Genomic DNA, 19,626 nt, shown 5'->3' on the forward strand with positions numbered 1-19,626 from the left:
GGCTTTCTGCTGCCGCTGTAGATCGATGCAGGCCCGGGCCCGCACTGTATTAGCAGTGTACAAGTGCCGGCCGGCATCCCCCATTGCAGACAGCAGCAAGCTGTGTGTCTGCTGCTCTGACGTCACCTGCGCGCCTGTTTCACTCTGCCGGAGGCCTGGAGAGGAGAGAAGAAGTTGGCAGAGAGCGAGCCAGGGGGTCGGGGCAGGAGGTATGTGACGGCTTCATCTAATTCCTGCTTTCTTATCTGCTTTCTGCAGAGGATCTATCTGTACTGTACTGAGATTTATTGCACCATCTTAAACTTACATACAGATAAGGTCCCGGCTCCAGCGTCACCCGATCTGTATGAAAGCTGAAGCTGCAGCAATAAGTCACAGCAATATACTATGTGGCTCTGCTGTATACTATGTGTCTGGGCAATATACTACGTGGCTCTGCTGTATACTATGTGTCTGGGCAATATACTACGTGGCTCTGCTGTATACTATGTGTCTGGGCAATATACTACGTGGCTCTGCTGTATACCATGTGTCTGGGCAATATACTACGTGGCTCTGCTGTATACTATGTGTCTGGGCAATATACTACGTGGCTCTGCTGTATACTATGTGTCTGGGCAATATACTACGTGGCTCTGCTGTATACCATGTGTCTGGGCAATATACTACGTGGCTCTGCTGTATACCATGTGTCTGGGCAATATACTACGTGGCTCTGCTGTATACTATGTGTCTGGGCAATATACTACGTGACTGGGCAATATACTACGTGACTGGGCAATATACTACGTGGCTGGGCAATATACTACGTGGCTGGGCAATATACTATGTGGCTGGGCAATATACTATGTGACTGGGCAATATACTACGTGACTGAGCAATATACTACGTGGCTGGGCAATATACTATGTGGCTGGGCAAAATACTACGTGGCTCTGCTGTATACTATGTGTCTGGGCAATATACTACGTGGCTCTGCTGTATACTATGTGTCTGGGCAATATACTACGTGGCTGGGCAATATACTACGTCACTGGGCAATATACTACGTGACTGGGCAATATACTACGTGGCTGGGCAATATACTATGTGGCTGGGCAATATACTGCGTGGCTCTGCTGTATACTATGTGTCTGGGCAATATACTACGTGGTTCTGCTGTATACCATGTGTCTGGGCAATATACTACGTGGCTCTGCTGTATACTATGTGTCTGGGCAATATACTACGTGGCTCTGCTGTATACCATGTGTCTGGGCAATATACTACGTGGCTCTGCTGTATACTATGTGTCTGGGCAATATACTACGTGACTGGGCAATATACTACGTGACTGGGCAATATACTACGTGGCTGGGCAATATACTACGTGGCTGGGCAATATACTATGTGGCTGGGCAATATACTATGTGACTGGGCAATATACTACGTGACTGGGCAATATACTACGTGGCTGGGCAATATACTATGTGGCTGGGCAAAATACTACGTGGCTCTGCTGTATACTATGTGTCTGGGCAATATACTACGTGGCTCTGCTGTATACTATGTGTCTGGGCAATATACTACGTGGCTGGGCAATATACTACGTCACTGGGCAATATACTACGTGACTGGGCAATATACTACGTGGCTGGGCAATATACTATGTGGCTGGGCAATATACTGCGTGGCTCTGCTGTATACTATGTGTCTGGGCAATATACTACGTGGCTCTGCTGTATACTATGTGTCTGGGCAATATACTACGTGGCTGGGCAATATACTACGTGACTGGGCAATATACTACGTGACTGGGCAATATACTACGTGGCTGGGCAATATACTATGTGGCTGGGCAATATACTACGTGGCTCTGCTGTATACTATGTGTCTGGGCAATATACTACGTGGCTGGGCAATATACTACGTGACTGGGCAATATACTACGTGACTGGGCAATATACTACGTGGCTGGGCAATATACTACGTGGCTGGGCAATATACTACGTGGCTGGGCAATATACTACGGGACTCTGCTGTATACTATGTGGCTGGGCAATATACTGCGTGGCTCTGCTGTATACTATGTGTCTGGGCAATATACTACGTGGCTCTGCTGTATACTATGTGTCTGGGCAATATACTACGTGGCTCTGCTGTATACTATGTGTCTGGGCAATATACTACGTGGCTGGGCAATATACTACGTGACTGGGCAATATACTACGTGGCTGGGCAATATACTACGTGGCTGGGCAATATACTATGTGGCTGGGCAATATACTACGTGGCTGGGCAATATACTACGGGACTCTGCTGTATACTATGTGGCTGGGCAATATACTACGTGGCTCTGCTGTATACTATGTGTCTGGGCAATATACTACGTGGCTCTGCTGTATACTATGTGGCTGGGCAATATACTATGTGGCTGGGCAATATACTACGTCACTGGGCAATATACTATGTAACTTGATAATATACTACATCGCTGGGCAATATACTACGTAACTGGGCAATATACTACGTGGCTGGGCAATATACTACGTGACTGGGCAATATACTACGTGACTGGGCAATATACTACGTGGCTGGGCAATATACTACGTGACTGGGCAATATACTACGTGGCTGGGCAATATACTACGTAACTGGGTAATATACTACGTGGCTGGGCAATATACTACGTGACTGGGCAATATACTACGTGGCTGGGCAATATACTACGTGACTGGGCAATATACTACGTGACTGGGCAATATACTACGTGGCTGGGCAATATACTACGTGACTGGGCAATATACTACGGGACTCTGCTGTATACTATGGCTGGGCAATATACTACGTGGCTCTGCTGTATACTATGTGGCTGGGCAATATACTACATCGCTGGGCAATATACTACGTAACTGGGCAATATACTACGTGGCTGGGCAATATACTACGTGTCTGGGCAATATACTACGTGTCTGGGCAATATACTACGTGGCTCTGCTGTATACTATGTGGCTGGGCAATATACTACATGGCTCTGCTGTATACTATGTGTCTGGGCAATATTCTACATGGCTCTGCTGTATACTATGTGTCTGGGCAATATACTACGTGACTGGGCAATATACTACGTGACTGGGCAATATACTACGTGGCTGGGCAATATACTACGTGGCTGGGCAATATACTACGTGGCTGGGCAATATACTACGGGACTCTGCTGTATACTATGTGGCTGGGCAATATACTGCGTGGCTCTGCTGTATACTATGTGTCTGGGCAATATACTACGTGGCTCTGCTGTATACTATGTGTCTGGGCAATATACTACGTGGCTCTGCTGTATACTATGTGTCTGGGCAATATACTACGTGGCTGGGCAATATACTACGTGACTGGGCAATATACTACGTGACTGGGCAATATACTACGTGACTGGGCAATATACTACGTGGCTGGGCAATATACTATGTGGCTGGGCAATATACTACGTGGCTGGGCAATATACTACGGGACTCTGCTGTATACTATGTGTCTGGGCAATATACTACGTGGCTCTGCTGTATACTATGTGTCTGGGCAATATACTACGTGGCTCTGCTGTATACTATGTGGCTGGGCAATATACTATGTGGCTGGGCAATATACTACGTCACTGGGCAATATACTATGTAACTTGATAATATACTACATCGCTGGGCAATATACTACGTAACTGGGCAATATACTACGTGGCTGGGCAATATACTACGTGACTGGGCAATATACTACGTGGCTGGGCAATATACTACGTGACTGGGCAATATACTACGTGGCTGGGCAATATACTACATAACTGGGCAATATACTACGTGGCTGGGCAATATACTACGTGACTGGGCAATATACTACGTGGCTGGGCAATATACTACGTGACTGGGCAATATACTACGTGGCTGGGCAATATACTACGTGACTGGGCAATATACTACGTGGCTGGGCAATATACTACGGGACTCTGCTGTATACTATGGCTGGGCAATATACTACGTGGCTCTGCTGTATACTATGTGTCTGGGCAATATACTACGTGGCTCTGCTGTATACTATGTGGCTGGGCAATATACTACGTCGCTGGGCAATATACTATGTAACTTGACAATATACTACATCGCTGGGCAATATACTACGTGGCTGGGCAATATACTACGTGTCTGGGCAATATACTACGTGTCTGGGCAATATACTACGTGGCTCTGCTGTATACTATGTGGCTGGGCAATATACTATGTGGCTGGGCTGTATACTATGTGGCTGGGCAATATACTAAGTGGCTGGGCAATATACTATGTGGCTGGGCAATATACTATGTGGCTGGGCAATATACTATGTGGCTGGGCAATATACTATGTGGCTGGGCAATATACTATGTGGCTGGGCAATATACTATGTGGCTGGGCAATATACTATGTGGCTGGGCAATATACTATGTGGCTGGGCAATATACTATGTGGCTGGGCAATATACTATGTGGCTGGGCAATATACTATGTGGCTGGGCAATATACTATGTGGCTGGGCAATATACTACGTGGCTCTGCTGTATACGATGGCTGGGCAACATACTACGTGGCTCTGCTGTATACTATGTGGCTGGGCAATATACTATGTGGCTCTGCAGTATACTATGTGGCTGGGCAATATACTATGTGGCTGGGCAATATACTATGTGGCTGGGCAATATACTATGTGGCTGGGCAATATACTATGTGGCTGGGCAATATACTATGTGGCTGGGCAATATACTATGTGGCTGGGCAATATACTATGTGGCTGGGCAATATACTATGTGGCTGGGCAATATACTACGTGGCTCTGCTGTATACGATGGCTGGGCAACATACTACGTGGCTCTGCTGTATACTATGTGGCTGGGCAATATACTATGTGGCTGGGCAATATACTATGTGGCTGGGCAATATACTATGTGGCTGGGCAATATACTATGTGGCTGGGCAATATACTATGTGGCTGGGCAATATACTATGTGGCTGGGCAATATACTATGTGGCTGGGCAATATACTATGTGGCTGGGCAATATACTATGTGGCTGGGCAATATACTATGTGGCTGGGCAATATACTACGTGGACATGCATATTCTAGAATACCCGATGCGTTAGAATCGGGCCACCATCTAGTATATTATAATGTGAGTTCCTGCAGCCTGGTCAGTGCTCAGTGCATGTAACACTATATATGTGCACATATTACAGTACAGTGGTGGCAAACCTGCTAGAGGGGGCACGCGTGCCATCTCCTCAAAACTAGCTCCGCCATCACTTTTCTCAGCCCGCGTGTAATCTCCCAGACCCTCATCACTAGCACCACAGCCACTCTGCTCCTAAGGGTAAGGTTCCACGTTCAGGATTGCCGACGCTTTGGACGGAGCGGAAAACTCACTCCGCCCAAAGCGCCGCTCCCTTCTATACGCCCAGTGATTCCGGATGTGTTCATTGCACATATCCGGAATCTCCGCACCCCATTCATAAGACCCTGTGATTTACCTTGCGGCGACGGAGCGTCGCCACAAGGTAAACAGACATGCTGCGTTCTAAAAAGACGCACCGCATGTCCGGAAACGCAGGGCCGCCGGATGCGTGTTCACACGCATAGTGGAGACGGGATTTCATAAAATCACCTCCACTATATTGTAATATCTGGACGCTGCAGATTGAATGCTGCGGTTGTACGCAGCATTCAATCCGCAGCTAATCCGGATGTAATCTGGACAGTGGACATGCACCCCAACTCTCCCATCAGGCCGCACGCCGTTCCATCAGTCTGCGCTCTTGCTGAGGACGGGGATGGTGCGCGATCTGAGGAGAGTGACGGCGGCACTATTGCCGAGATGGTGCGCATGTCCACAGGTAGGACTGATATGAAGAGACTAGATCAGTGTTGGAACGGACAGAGGTGAGTATTTTTTTTGTAATGCAAGGCCATTACACAGTATGGAGCAGTATATGGGGCCATTATACTGTATGTAGCATCATGTGGGGCCATTATACTGTATGCAGCGTCATATGTGGCCATTATACTGTATGCAGCATCATGTGGGGCTATTATATTGTATGCATCATCATGTGGGGCCATTATATTGTATGCATCATCATGTGGGGCCATCATACTCTATGTACCATCATATGGGGCCATTATACAGTATTAAGCATCATCATGTGGGGTCATTATACAGTATGGAGCATCATATGTGACCATTATACAGTATGGAGCATCATATGTGACCATTATACTGTATGTATCATGTGGGGCCATTATAAAGTATGCATCATCATGTGGGGCCATTATACGGTATGCATCATCATGTTGGGCCATTATAAAGTATGCATCATCATGTGGGGCCATTATACAGTATTGAGCATCAACATGTGGGCCATTATACAGTATGGAGCATCATATGTGGCCATTATACAGTATGGATCATCATGTGTGGCCATTATACAGTATGGAGCATCATGTGTGGCCATTATACAGTATGTATTATCATGTAGGGCCATCACATACAGTGTGGAGCATCATGTGTGGCCATTATACAGTATGGAGCATCATATGTGGCCATTATACAGTACACAGCATCATGTGGGGCCATTATACAGTATGAAGCATCATGTGTGGCCATTGCACAGTAGGCAGCATCATATATGGCCATTATACAGTATGGAGCATCATGTGTGGCCATTATACAGTATGGAGCATCATGTGTGGCCATTATACAGTATGGAGCATCATGTGTGGCCATTATACAGTATGGAGCATCATATATGGTCATTATACAGTAGGCACCATCATGTGGGGCCATTATACAGTATCGGACCGGGCTATCTGTGATAACAAAACACCCGGAAACACTGGTCCGCAGGTCGCAATATACAGCTGACCTGCATCCAGATTTCATCGGGGACTCTGTGAGGGCACAAATTGTATATAGGGAGAGCTGTGTGGGGGCCCTCCCTGTAGTACGTCTTTTACATGATACTGTTGTATGGAATAATGCAGTCTACTACACGATTCCATACTTTTATTTGTAGTATACTATCAGATACCAGACATATAATGTAATACAATATATAGGTACATGGTCAGGCTCTGCCGGTTCCCACAGTAATCACATAACCAAGAGGATGCACTTCGCACACTTGCTGTCTTGTGCCAACTAGAGAGTCTGCAGTGTTCTATTCACTGACAGCGAACACTAGTTGTCACCTGACTGCAAGTCTGACTGCACTGGAACCAGCAGAACCAAATCTTAACCTTTGATAATGAGGGCAATCTGGTTTGTTGCTCGGAGCCAGATTGCACTCATCATAAGCAGCATGCTGGGCAGGGCGGGGGGCCAGACAAATTTCTTGCACAGGGGCCCAAAGCTGTCAGTGTCCGCCACTATGGGGGAGCATGTATTGACGGTGGTTCTGGCACTACATTCATGTACTGATGGTGTTTCTGGACCTGTATTCATGTACTGACGATGGTTCTGGCACTGCATTCATGTACTGATGATGTTTCTAGCGCTGCATTCACGTACTGACGGCGGTTCTGGCACTGAATTCACGTACTGACGGAGATTCAAATGCTGTATTTATGTACTGATGATGGATCTCGCACTGCATTCATGTAGTAATGGTGGTTTTGGTGCTGCACTCATTTGCTGATGGTGGTTCTGATCTTGTACACATGTAGCAATCCATAACGTGTTTCATGGCTATGTTAATGTGGCACCCCAGGGTCCTGGTCATCACAGTAATGTCGCTTTCCTCACGGGGAGAGTGATGCTACATTTGGAGGCAAGAAAGGATAACTGTAACCAGGTACCACAAACATGCAACACATTTACACTCCAGGCCACCAGGGGGAGCTTTTGATCCTATTTACTAGGTGACTCCCCATATATATCTAACTTGTAGTCTGTAGGGAAAGTTAGAGAAAGTTCCAGAGAGCCGTCTGAGGAGGACAGAGGGTTTACGGAACTGTGCATGACCCCAGAGCTGCAGCTCCCAGAAAGAGACATTTTAGAAAGCCGAATTGATTGCAGTGACCGTGCAGAAGAGGAAGCACAGGAGAGGATACCAGAAGCCCCGAGCAGGCTGCCTCCTTCTGAGGCGCAGAACATTGGTAGCCGGAATACCGAGGTTGTAAGGACCTCCATGCCTTACATCAGAGACCGGCAGGACAGCTAATTTCACTTTACCTGTCCGCACCCACACCCAGGAGGCATGGTGACACCCCGCAGAGACGGGTCATCTAAGAGACCGTATAAACAGGCTCAAGTCACCAGTCATATGGGTTATGTCATATCCTTACCAGGGTATAGAGAGAAAGAGATAATATCTGTGAGGACCTTATGTGAAGCTTCTAGCAGTAAGGGACTACACCACTACAGCACAAAGGAAGGCTTTTACTTTCCACCTGGATAAGGGGACTCTGGACTTGCCTCCAAACCAGCCAGACCCTACCTGCCCTGTCATCCAGTGCCCTGGACTGTGGCTGCTGAAGTCTTCAGTAAACGAGGTAAAGAGACTGCAAACCTGTGTCCTCGTTCCTTACTGCATCTCTAACCATTCTACCATCTATACACTGGGAAGCCCTGGGGACATACTTCACCTGTGGGAAGTTATAAATTCGCTTCCAAGCCGGCCGGACTCTGCCTGCCCTGTGATCTGGTGCCCTGGACTGCGATTGCCTGAAGTCTTCAGTAAACCAGTAAACCAGGTTAAGAGACTGCAAACCTGTGTCTTTCGTTCTTTACTGCACCATTCACCATGTTCCATCTACACACCGGGGGCCCTGGGGACCTACTTCACCTGTGCGAAGTTATACCATCTAGCTGCCATAACATCACCCCAGCGGACCCCTTAAAGCAGCGTCGGTTCCGACTGACCGAATACCACAGGTGGCATCACGAACATAAACTTTATTCCCTTTAAAGACCTTTCCCTTTTATGCAGCGCCCCAGAGTCCTCATCGTTGCAGTAATGTTATTCTTCCACCAGAGGGAGTGATATTACATCTGATGGCACTAAAGGAGTTCACCCTGCCAGGTATCACAAACCATACACCACACTTCACACTCCAGTCCACCAGGGGAAGCAAAGGTTCTATCTACTAGGCCACTCCTCACATTAGGGTAAAATTGGTGGGTTGGATAGAAAGTTAGGGAGAAGCTGACTGGGCTTGGCCCAGGCAAGACCTGTCAGGCAGACAGCGGGAAAGGAGGAACACCACAAAGCTGCAGGCAGAGGGCCCCAGACAGGGGTGAGATCCTGTCGGAGGCCTAGCACAGACAGAAAGACATAGAGCTGCGCCTGCAACCCATGCGGCAGCATCCTAAGGAAGGACAAGAAAGGAATTGTATTGTAGAAAGTGAGACACGAAGTCATAGCACAAGGAGAAAACCAGAAGGAGTTCTGCCCTGAGAGAGGCTGCCTCCTTCTGAGGCACGTAGCCGGTGGCCAGAACACCGAGGGAGTAATAGACTCTACGCTTCACTTCAGAGACCGGCAGGACAGTCAATTCCAAGTTGGCTGCCCGACCTTAAATACCTAAGAAGACACGGTGGCAAATTGTGGGGGTCGGGGCGTCTCTAGGGTCCCTATAAACAAGCCTCTGGCCATCAGTCATACGGATTTGTCCTATCCACACCATCTGGGGGACAGAGAGGAAGAGATAATATCTAGAACATCTACAAGAGTTGTGAAGACCTTACCGAGTTGCTCAGCAGGGAGGTACTACAACACACAGGCGCTAGTAGGAAGGCTACTGAATTCCACCTGGATAAGGGTACTCTGGATGTGCCTTCGGACAGGCCGGAGTCTGCCTACTCTGTGGTCTGGTGCCCTGGACTGTGGATGCTGAATCCTTCAGTAAAGGTAAAGAGACTGCACCCTTGTGTCCTCGTTATTCACTGCGCCTCACATCATCCACCATCTACTACCTACACTCTGGGAGGCCCTGGGGATATACTTCACCTGTGGGAAGGTATACCATCTAGCTGCCATAACATCACCTCAGCGGACCCCTAAGCGTCACGAACACTATCCCTTTAAAGACCTTTCCCACCATTTCATCAATGGATCTCCCGAGGGCCACGGACCGGGCCAGCCACCGTCACATCCCCACTGAATACAGAAGAGGGCCCGGTACCGAGTTCCCCATAGCCCTTGGGGGCGCTCCATTTACATGGGTGCCCTGGGCCACGGACCGGGTTGCAGCCACTGTGACATCCCCCTGTGAACACCGGACCTGGTACCGAGTACCCCACGGCCCTGGCAGGGTGACTCATTAAAACTTAAAAAGTGTCAAAACTTGGAGATTTGAGATTATGAGAAGGATCTGGCGAGTTTTTGCTCCAAACAGCTCCGTTGAAATTAGCGTGTGTTCACACTTATTTTTTTGGAGCAGAAACTAAGCAGAAACCTCTCCAAATCCTCCTCAAATACCCAAACTGTGGTTCCAGTGATCTGGTAATGCACTGATAGTGGTTTTAGTGATGTATTCATGTTACTATCCCTTTAAAAAAAATATCTGTGGCCCTTGGGATTGGTTCAGTATGACATTGTGGCTCCCCTGGTCTAAATTAATAAGGTAATCGGACATAGATTCAGATAAATATACAGCATTCACCACAATGGGCTTGCAGGCTAAATAAGCATTACATGTATAAAAATTGATAATGAAAAAATATGTTAAAAATGCAAGATGCATTATTACTGATTTGGAAAGAACATATAATGAATAACATGTGCCAAGGTACTTATCGATTAAAAATGTCAGTCGCAAAACTTATATCTCGACATGTTTCCCCACCTGAACATGGTTCCTTAGGAGATCTAGAATTGACTGTGTATCCTACACATCATCACCAAACGGCCGCTCGAGTTGGTCGCGCTGGATCACGTAAAGCTAACACCTAGCCGGTCAGGTTATATCTACGCTCTCACCATTATGGACCACTATTCCAGGTTCCTGGTAGTCGTACCAGTCAAAGATCTAACGGCTAGGACGGCTGCTAAAACCTTCCAGCAGTACTTCTGTAGACCCCATGGGTACCCAGAGAAGGTGTTGACCGATCAGGGGCCAGCATTTGAAGCGGAGGTGTTCCTGGAGTTCTGCAATTTATACGGGTGTAAGAAGATCAGAACCACGCCGTACCATCCACAGACCAACGGGATGTGTGAGAAGATGAACCAAGTGGTGATCGACTTACTGAAGACCTTACCTGTAGAGGAGCCGAACTTGTGGCCCACAAAGTCACCAGACTTGTTAGATATGTACAACCACATCCCGGTGAATTCCACCAACTGCACCCCAGCAAACCTGATGCGAGGAAGGTCTAGCAAGTTACCCGTCGATCTGGACATGGGGGTCCTGACCCCCGAAGATATACAGTTAGGGCCAGAAATATTTGGACAGTGACACAATTTTCGCAAGTTGGGCTCTGCATGCCACCACATTGGATTTGAAATGAAACCTCTACAACAGAATTCAAGTGCAGATTGTAACGTTTAATTTGAAGGGTTGAACAAAAATATCTGATAGAAAATGTAGGAATTGTACACATTTCTTTACAAACACTCCACATTTTAGGAGGTCAAAAGTAATTGGACAAATAAACATAACCCAAACAAAATATTTTTATTTTCAATATTTTGTTGCAAATCCTTTGGAGGCAATCACTGCCTTAAGTCTGGAACCCATGGACATCACCAAACGCTGGGTTTCCTCCTTCTTAATGCTTTGCCAGGCCTTTACAGCCGCAGCCTTCAGGTCTTGCTTGTTTGTGGGTCTTTCCGTCTTAAGTCTGGATTTGAGCAAGTGAAATGCATGCTCAATTGGGTTTAGATCTGGAGATTGACTTGGCCATTGCAGAATGTCCCACTTTTTGGCACTCATGAACTCCTGGGTAGCTTTGGCTGTATGCTTGGGGTCATTGTCCATCTGTACTATGAAGCGCCGTCCAATCAACTTTGCAGCATTTTGCTGAATCTGGGCTGAAAGTATATCCCGGTACACTTCAGAATTCATCCGGCTACTCTTGTCTGCTCTTATGTCATCAATAAACACAAGTGACCCAGTGCCATTGAAAGCCATGCATGCCCATGCCATCACGTTGCCTCCACCATGTTTTACAGAGGATGTGGTGTGCCTTGGATCATGTGCCGTTCCCTTTCTTCTCCAAACTTTTTTCTTCCCATCATTCTGGTACAGGTTGATCTTTGTCTCATCTGTCCATAGAATACTTTTCCAGAACTGAGCTGGCTTCTTGAGGTGTTTTTCTGCAAATTTAACTCTGGCCTGTCTATTTTTGGTATTGATGAATGGTTTGCATCTAGATGTGAACCCTTTGTATTTACTGTCATGGAGTCTTCTCTTTACTGTTGACTTAGAGACAGATACACCTACTTCACTGTGAGTGTTCTGGACTTCAGTTGATGTTGTGAACGGGTTCTTCTTCACCAAATTAAGTATGCGGCGATCATCCACCACTGTTGTCATCCGTGGACGCCCAGGCCTTTTTGAGTTCCCAAGCTCACCAGTCAATTCCTTTTTTCTCAGATTGTACCCAACTGTTGATTTTGCTACTCCAAGCATGTCTGCTATCTCTCTGATGGATTTTTTCTTTTTTTTCAGCCTCAGGATGTTCTGCTTCACCTCAATTGAGAGTTCCTTTGACCGCATATTGTCTGCTCACAGCAACAGCTTCCAAATGCAAAACCACACACCTGGAATCCACCCCTGACCTTTTAACTACTTCATTGATTACAGGTTAACGAGGGAGACGCCTTCAGAGTTAATTGCAGCCCTTAGAGTCCATTGTCCAATTACTTTTGGTCCCTTGAAAAAGAGGACGCTATGCATTACAGAGCTATGATTCCTAAACCCTTTCTCCGATTTGGATGTGGAAACTATCATATTGCAGCTGGGAGTGTGCACTTTCAGCCCATATTATATATATAATTGTATTTCTGAACATGTTTTTGTAAACAGCTAAAATAACAAAACTTGTGTCACTGTCCAAATATTTCTGGCCCTATCTGTAGTTATACTTTGTTAGTCTGGCGCAATTTCTTGATTGCTTTGAGACACCTGTTATGGTTTTTGTGTGGATCCCTGTATACTGGAGGCACCTGTCCCCTGCCCCTTTAGGTGCATGCTGAGGGTAGCACAGGGATTTTTTCCTTCTGTCATTTTTATCTGGTATTATTATTAATAAAGTTTTCTTGCATATTTATATACCTGGACTATTTGCTGCTTTTGTTCTCTGCTGGGTTAGGTATAAAGGTCAGACAGCCAACTTGGAATTAACTGTCTTGTCAGTCTCTGAAGTAACGGCATAGAGCTCTTTACTCCCTCGGTATTCTGGCCACCGGATCTGCGCTTCAGATGGAGACAGCCTGTTTCTAGCTGGTCTCCCACTGATGTTTCACTCCTGTTGCTATGACTTCTTTTCTCACTCACTACAGCACAATTCCTTTCTTAGGATACTGCCGCGTGGGTTGCAGGCGCAGCTCGGTGTCCTTAGCCAGCTCGACCGGGAGACCTTTCCTCGTCGGTCCCCAGCCAGGAACTCTCCTCAGACTTCTCGTCCTGACTCTGACTAACTTCCTAACCAACCCCCCAGTTTTACCCTAATGTGAGGAGTGGCCTAATAGATAGAACCCTTAGCTCCCCCTGGTGGACTGGCGTGTCAAGTGTGTGTGTGTGTGTGTGGCTGTGATACCTGAACAGAAGATCTCCTTCATTGCCCTCAGACGTAACATCACTCCCCTGGTGGAAGAATAACATTACTGCAACGCACCAGGACTCTGGGGCGCTGTACATCTGCCCCCAGCCACCCCAGAAAAGGCACATCTGGAAGATGCGCCTATTCTGGCACTTGGACACTCTCTTCCTATTTCCGTGTAGCGGTGGGATATGGGGTAATGAATGGTTAATGTCACCTTGGTATTGTAAAGTGACATTAAACCAGATTAATAATGGAGAGGCGTCAATTATGACACCTAACAATTATTAATCCAATAGTATGAAATGGTTAAAAAACACACACACACATTATTACAAAGTATTTTAATGAAATAAATACACAGATTGTTGTATTATTTTATTATACTGGTAATCCACCTGAAGGCCCTTGTCACCTGAAACAAATGTAAACAAAACAAACAACAATATTCTATACCTTCCGACGATCAGTCTCGTCCCACGCTGTAAATGCATCTGAAAGGGTTAACTAATTTTACAAGCAGAAAAAAGCCTGGGAAAATATTCTGAAAAGTTCCCAGACTCGAGTTCATATGAGGACATCCAGCAGAGGGCTCATCACCGCAACTCGAGGTAACTACAGGTTATTCCCCTACATTCCATTCATTCACCGGGTTTTTACAGGCAGGGGCGGCTGCATTTGCAGGCTTCTGCTTGTAAAATTAGAGATAAAAAAGGGGGTGGCACCTCTCTCCTCAGTTTTAGTTTCCTGTTCCTGCAGGCGGATGCCTGTAGCAAGATCCATACCTTCAGGGGGATCTCCCTCTGATGAATCCAGCCCGGAGGCCGAGGTCCATAGTAGGGGGAGAAGCAGCTGGGCACGGTGGTGCGCGCCTGTAATCACGGCCGAGGGGGGCTGTCAGATGCCTCACTCATCCCCCCGCTGGACTCCCCGGCGGCCACTCCTGTCAGGAGGCTGGGCCGGGAGGAGGCGTGCCCATCACAACGCTGGTGCCGACTGAATGGGTGACAACTTCCGGTGGCGCCAGAAGTGACGTCACATGCCGGAGTGAGAGGGTGTGCTGGACGCTTCCGGGAGGGAGTCGTTCCAGGAGCGCGCACACCGTTCTTACCCTAATAAAAAGGCAGCGCGTAGTACACACAGCAGCAAACAGCCTCAGGAGAAATGGCAAACCCTGCTGCAGAAGACCCTCAACCTACCGTGGTACCCATTCGGTGGGTGAGTGCCTTTGTAAGGCAAAAAACACTGGTAGTGATAGCCCTATATCATATTTTGTATTTTTAGGTTAAAAAAAGCCACATCAAAACAGAAGAATAGGGCATGTGCTTTATACAGGGAAACCCTCCCTAAAACCATTTGATAAACGGATCTGTCGCATATGTGTAGATAAAACAGTAGCCGAGGAATCACCGTCCCTGCTCCAAAGTATAAAAACCATAATTCAAGATGAGTTGAAGATAACAGTGAGGGTGCAGTTAAAGGAGCAAGCAGTATTCAGCTCTGGAAAACCCACCCCTCCCCATACTTCTAAAAAAACACAAAGTTCGGATATAGATTCAGAGGAAGAAGCGGGAGAATTAAACCCCTCGGAGGTGTCAGACCTGTACTCCTCGTATGAGGAGTATGGCCGTCCTTATTTTTTGTCCAAAAATATCAGGGAATTACTTAATTTGGTTAAGTCCACTATGGGGGTCGAAACGCCCAGAGAACAATGCACGGTACAAGATTCCATGTTTAGCAACTTAGAGGTGAAAAAACGCAAGATTTTCCCTTTTCATGACAACCTGCTAAATTTAATTAAGAGGGAATGGAAAAAGCCTAACAAACAGATGTCCGTACCTCAGACTCTTAAATGTAAATACCCATTTGATAAGGAGGTCTGTAAAAAATGGGAAAAAGCTCCTAGACTGGATGCGGCTATCGCCAGTACGTCTAGAGGAATAGCCCTACCATTCGAGGACATGGGTGCCCCTTGACAAAAAAGCCGATGCCTTTTTAAAATCCGCTTGGGAGGCGTCAGCGTGGTCATTGAAGCCTGGGGTTACCGCCACTTGCACAGCTCGTGCTATGGTGAAGTGGCTTGAAGAATTAAGTGAATAACTAAAAAATAAATGCCCGAGAGAGAGGCTATTGGAGGCAATACCCTCATTACAGAAGGCGGCAGGATTCCTAGCGGACGCATCAGTTGACTCCATTCAATGTGCCGCCCGTGCGTGTGCCCTATCAAACTCAGGACGCAGGGTACTATGGCTAAAAAACTGGGCTGCAGATTTTCAGTCAAAAGTAAAACTCTGTTCAGTCCCTTGTGAAGGTCAGTACCTCTTTGGGAAGGCGTTAGATGAACTTCTGGAGAAAGCATCGGATAAGAAAAAATGGTTTCCACCCCCCACCCCCCCTTCTCTAGGCGCCGTTGGGGTGAAGCAAGCTTGTCCTTTCGAGGATCAGGGAATAAAGGTGGCCGAGGACTCTCAGACGATAGGTCCATGCGAGGAAAACCCTGGAGGAAAGATAGAGGATTCCTCTTCAATAAGCCTCCCCCTAGAGCACACTCCAAACCTCAATGATGCCAAAGAACCATGGGAACCCTTAATGAGAGCGGCATCCTCCAACCTAAAAGAGTCAATGGCTGTAAGGCGAGCACTTCTTCATGCAGAGAAAGAAGTCCAAGGGAAACACGTCACAATACTGTCCGACAACACCACCATATCTTATATAAAACGACAAGGAGGTACAAGATCAACATCCCTGATGGCTGAAGCCAAAGAGCTGTTCAAATTGGCAGAAAGCAACCTCTTGTCCCTATCAGGTATGCACGTGAGAGGAATGGACAATCTGGTGGCGGATTTTTTAAGTCGCCACGTATTACGCCAGGGAGTGTGGTCCCTGAATCAAGAGGTATATGGGAAAGTCTGTGACATCTGGGGCACGTCAGAAGTGGATCTATTTGCCACACGGAAAAATAGGAAGGTAAACAGATTCTACTTCTTAAATCCAAAAGAACAACCGGAAGGAGTGGATGCACTGCTGCACCATTGGAAGTTTCACCTAGGGTACGCATTTCCCCCAGTTCCATTGATTCCGATAGTCCTAAAGAAGATTCGGGAGGACAATGCACAGATAATCCTTGTCGCACCCTTTTGGCCAACGAGGGCATGGTTCACATTGCTCAGACACATGTCTATCTTGGACCCATGGATCCTCCCGGATATCCCGAATCTCCTGCACCAGGGCCCAGTGCTAGATCCTCAAGTACACAGACTCCATCTCACTGCCTGGAACTTGAGAGGGGACTGTTACTAGCAAAAGGGTTTTCAAACCCTTTAGTAACCACTTTGCTCACTAGCAGTAAGATAATAACATCGGACAAGTACCAAAAAATATGGGAAAAATTCCTGGAATTTTCGGGATGACAGCTGTCAAATACGAATCAGGAAGTCCCGGTAAAGGAAATTTTAGAATTTCTTCAAAAAGGGCTGGAAAGAGGGTTATCTACTAACACCCTAAAAGTGCAAGTGTCGGCCCTGGGTGCATTGTTTGACCAAAAACTTGCAGATCACCCTTGGGTCTACAGGTTCATCCAAGCCTCCTTTGTAGCCAGACCCTCAAAATTACTACCCAAGGTAGCTCCCTGGGATCTAAATAAATTTAGTTTTAAATGTCTTAACTTCTCCTCCTTTTGAGCCTCTTACTTCTATTTCAGTAAAGGCCTTAACATTGAAAACGGTGCTCCTGGTTGCCCTGACGTCAGCTCGAAGTATTTGTGAGCTGCAAGCTATCTCTGTAAATCCCCCATATACTACCTTTCTGGAGGACAGAGTAATCATAAGAACTGACCCGGCCTTCCTTCCAAAGGTTAATTTCAAAATTTCACAAGGACCAGGAAATAATTTTGCCCTCATTTTGTGCCTACCCAAAATCCCAGGGAGAACAGACCTTCCATTATCTAGATGTCAGACGTTGCCTACTCTAATATATAGAAACCTCAAAATCATGGCAGCAGTCATCAGGCCTTTTTGTCTCCTTTCAGGGGGAAAAAATCTTCAAAATCGACTATCGCAGAGTGGCTTCGTATGGCTATTTCACTGTCTTACTCTTCCTCAGGTCAGACTCCCCCACTGGGTGTAAAGGCTCACTCCTGGGCTGAAAGGGCAAATGCATCTGTAAAACAGATATGCAGAGGAGCAGTATGGTCTTCACCTTCCACTTTCTTCTGCCACTATAGGCTAGATCTAGGGCTCTCAAGTCTGGCCTTTGGTAGAAAGGTGTTATCTGCTGTTGTCCCACCCTAGGAGTCTCTTCTATATCTTCCTCTCATGTGCAGTGCTGTCATGGGGAAGGGAGAAAATGATAATTACTTACCGGTAATTTGATTTTCCAGAGCCATGACATCATTGCACTAAGTCCCACCCTATCTTGGTGAGGTTTGTGTGATGCACAAAAAAAAATATTATTAAACATAAAAGAAGGTGAATAAGAGTGACTTTGTTAAAATAAAAATACATGTGAACTAATTAGGCGGTTACCTTGCATGCTCTGAAACAAACTGAGGAGGGAGGTGCCGCCCCCTTCTTTTATCTCTGCTACAGGTTTCCTGTTCCTGGGGGCGGATACCATCTCTAATGTGAGGTGCTATCATGTCTCTGGAAAATCAAATTACTGGTAAGTAATTATAATTTTTCTTGACCAACCAAAGAAAAACACAAATTCAAAAGTCAACATAAAGTTAACTGTATGCCTGTGGGACTACTGAATTTACAACTGGATAATTAAAGGGAATCTGTGACCCCAAAAATTGGATATGAGCTAAGGGTACCGTCACACAGTGGCACTTTTGACGGTATGATTCGTGACGTTCCAGCGATATCCATACGATATCGCTGTGTCTGACACGCAGCAGCGATCAGGGATCCTGCTGAGAATCGTACGTCATAGCAGATCGTTTGGAACTTTCTTTCATCGCTGGATCTCCCGCTGGCATCGCTAGATCGGTGTGTGTGACACCGATCTAGCGATGCGTTCGCTTGTAACCAGGGTAAACATCGGGTTACTAGGCGCAGGACCGCGCTTAGTAACCCGATGTTTTCCCTGGTTACCAGCGTAAATGTAAAAAAAAAAAAAACAGTACATACTTACATTCCGGTGTCCGTCAGGTCCCTTGCCGTCTGCTTCCCGCGCTGTGACTGCCAGCCGTAAAGTGAAAGCAGAGCACAGCGGTGACGTCACCTTTGTGCTGTGCTTTCACTTTACGGCCGGCAGTCAGTGAGTGCGGGAAGCAGACGGCAAGGGACAGACACCGGAATGTAAGTATGTACTGTTTTTTTTTTTTTACGCTGGTAACCAGGGTAAACATTGGGTTACTAAGCGCGGTCCTGCGCTTAGTAACCTGATGTTTACCCTGGTTACCCGGGGACCTCGGCATCGTTGGTCGCTGGAGAACTGTCTGTGTGACAGCTCTCCAGCGACCACACTACAACTTACCAACGATCACGGCCAGGTCGTATCACTGGTCGTGATCGTTGGTAAATCGTATAGTGTGACGGTACCCTAAGGCCACCGGCAACAGGGGCTTATCTACAGCATTCTGTAATGCTGTAGATAGGCCCCCGATGTAACCTGAAAGGTAAGAAAAACAGGGTATATTATACTTACCCATGGGCGGTCCCACTGCGGTCCGGTCCGATAGGCGTCGCGGTCCGGCAAAGTACTGCAGTGCACAGGCACCAAGAAGAATCAGAGAGGCCCGGCGCCTGCACACTGCAGTACTTTGCTCTGCCCTCAACAGGGCAGACAAAGTACGCCTGCGCAGGAGCCACGGCAAGAAGACAAGAAGAGGACGTCATCATAAGAAGATGGGAGGCTCCGGACCGGACCACG

Source organism: Ranitomeya imitator, chromosome 1 (assembly GCF_032444005.1).
Source record: "Ranitomeya imitator isolate aRanImi1 chromosome 1, aRanImi1.pri, whole genome shotgun sequence".
Classification (NCBI taxonomy): Eukaryota; Metazoa; Chordata; class Amphibia; order Anura; family Dendrobatidae; genus Ranitomeya; species Ranitomeya imitator.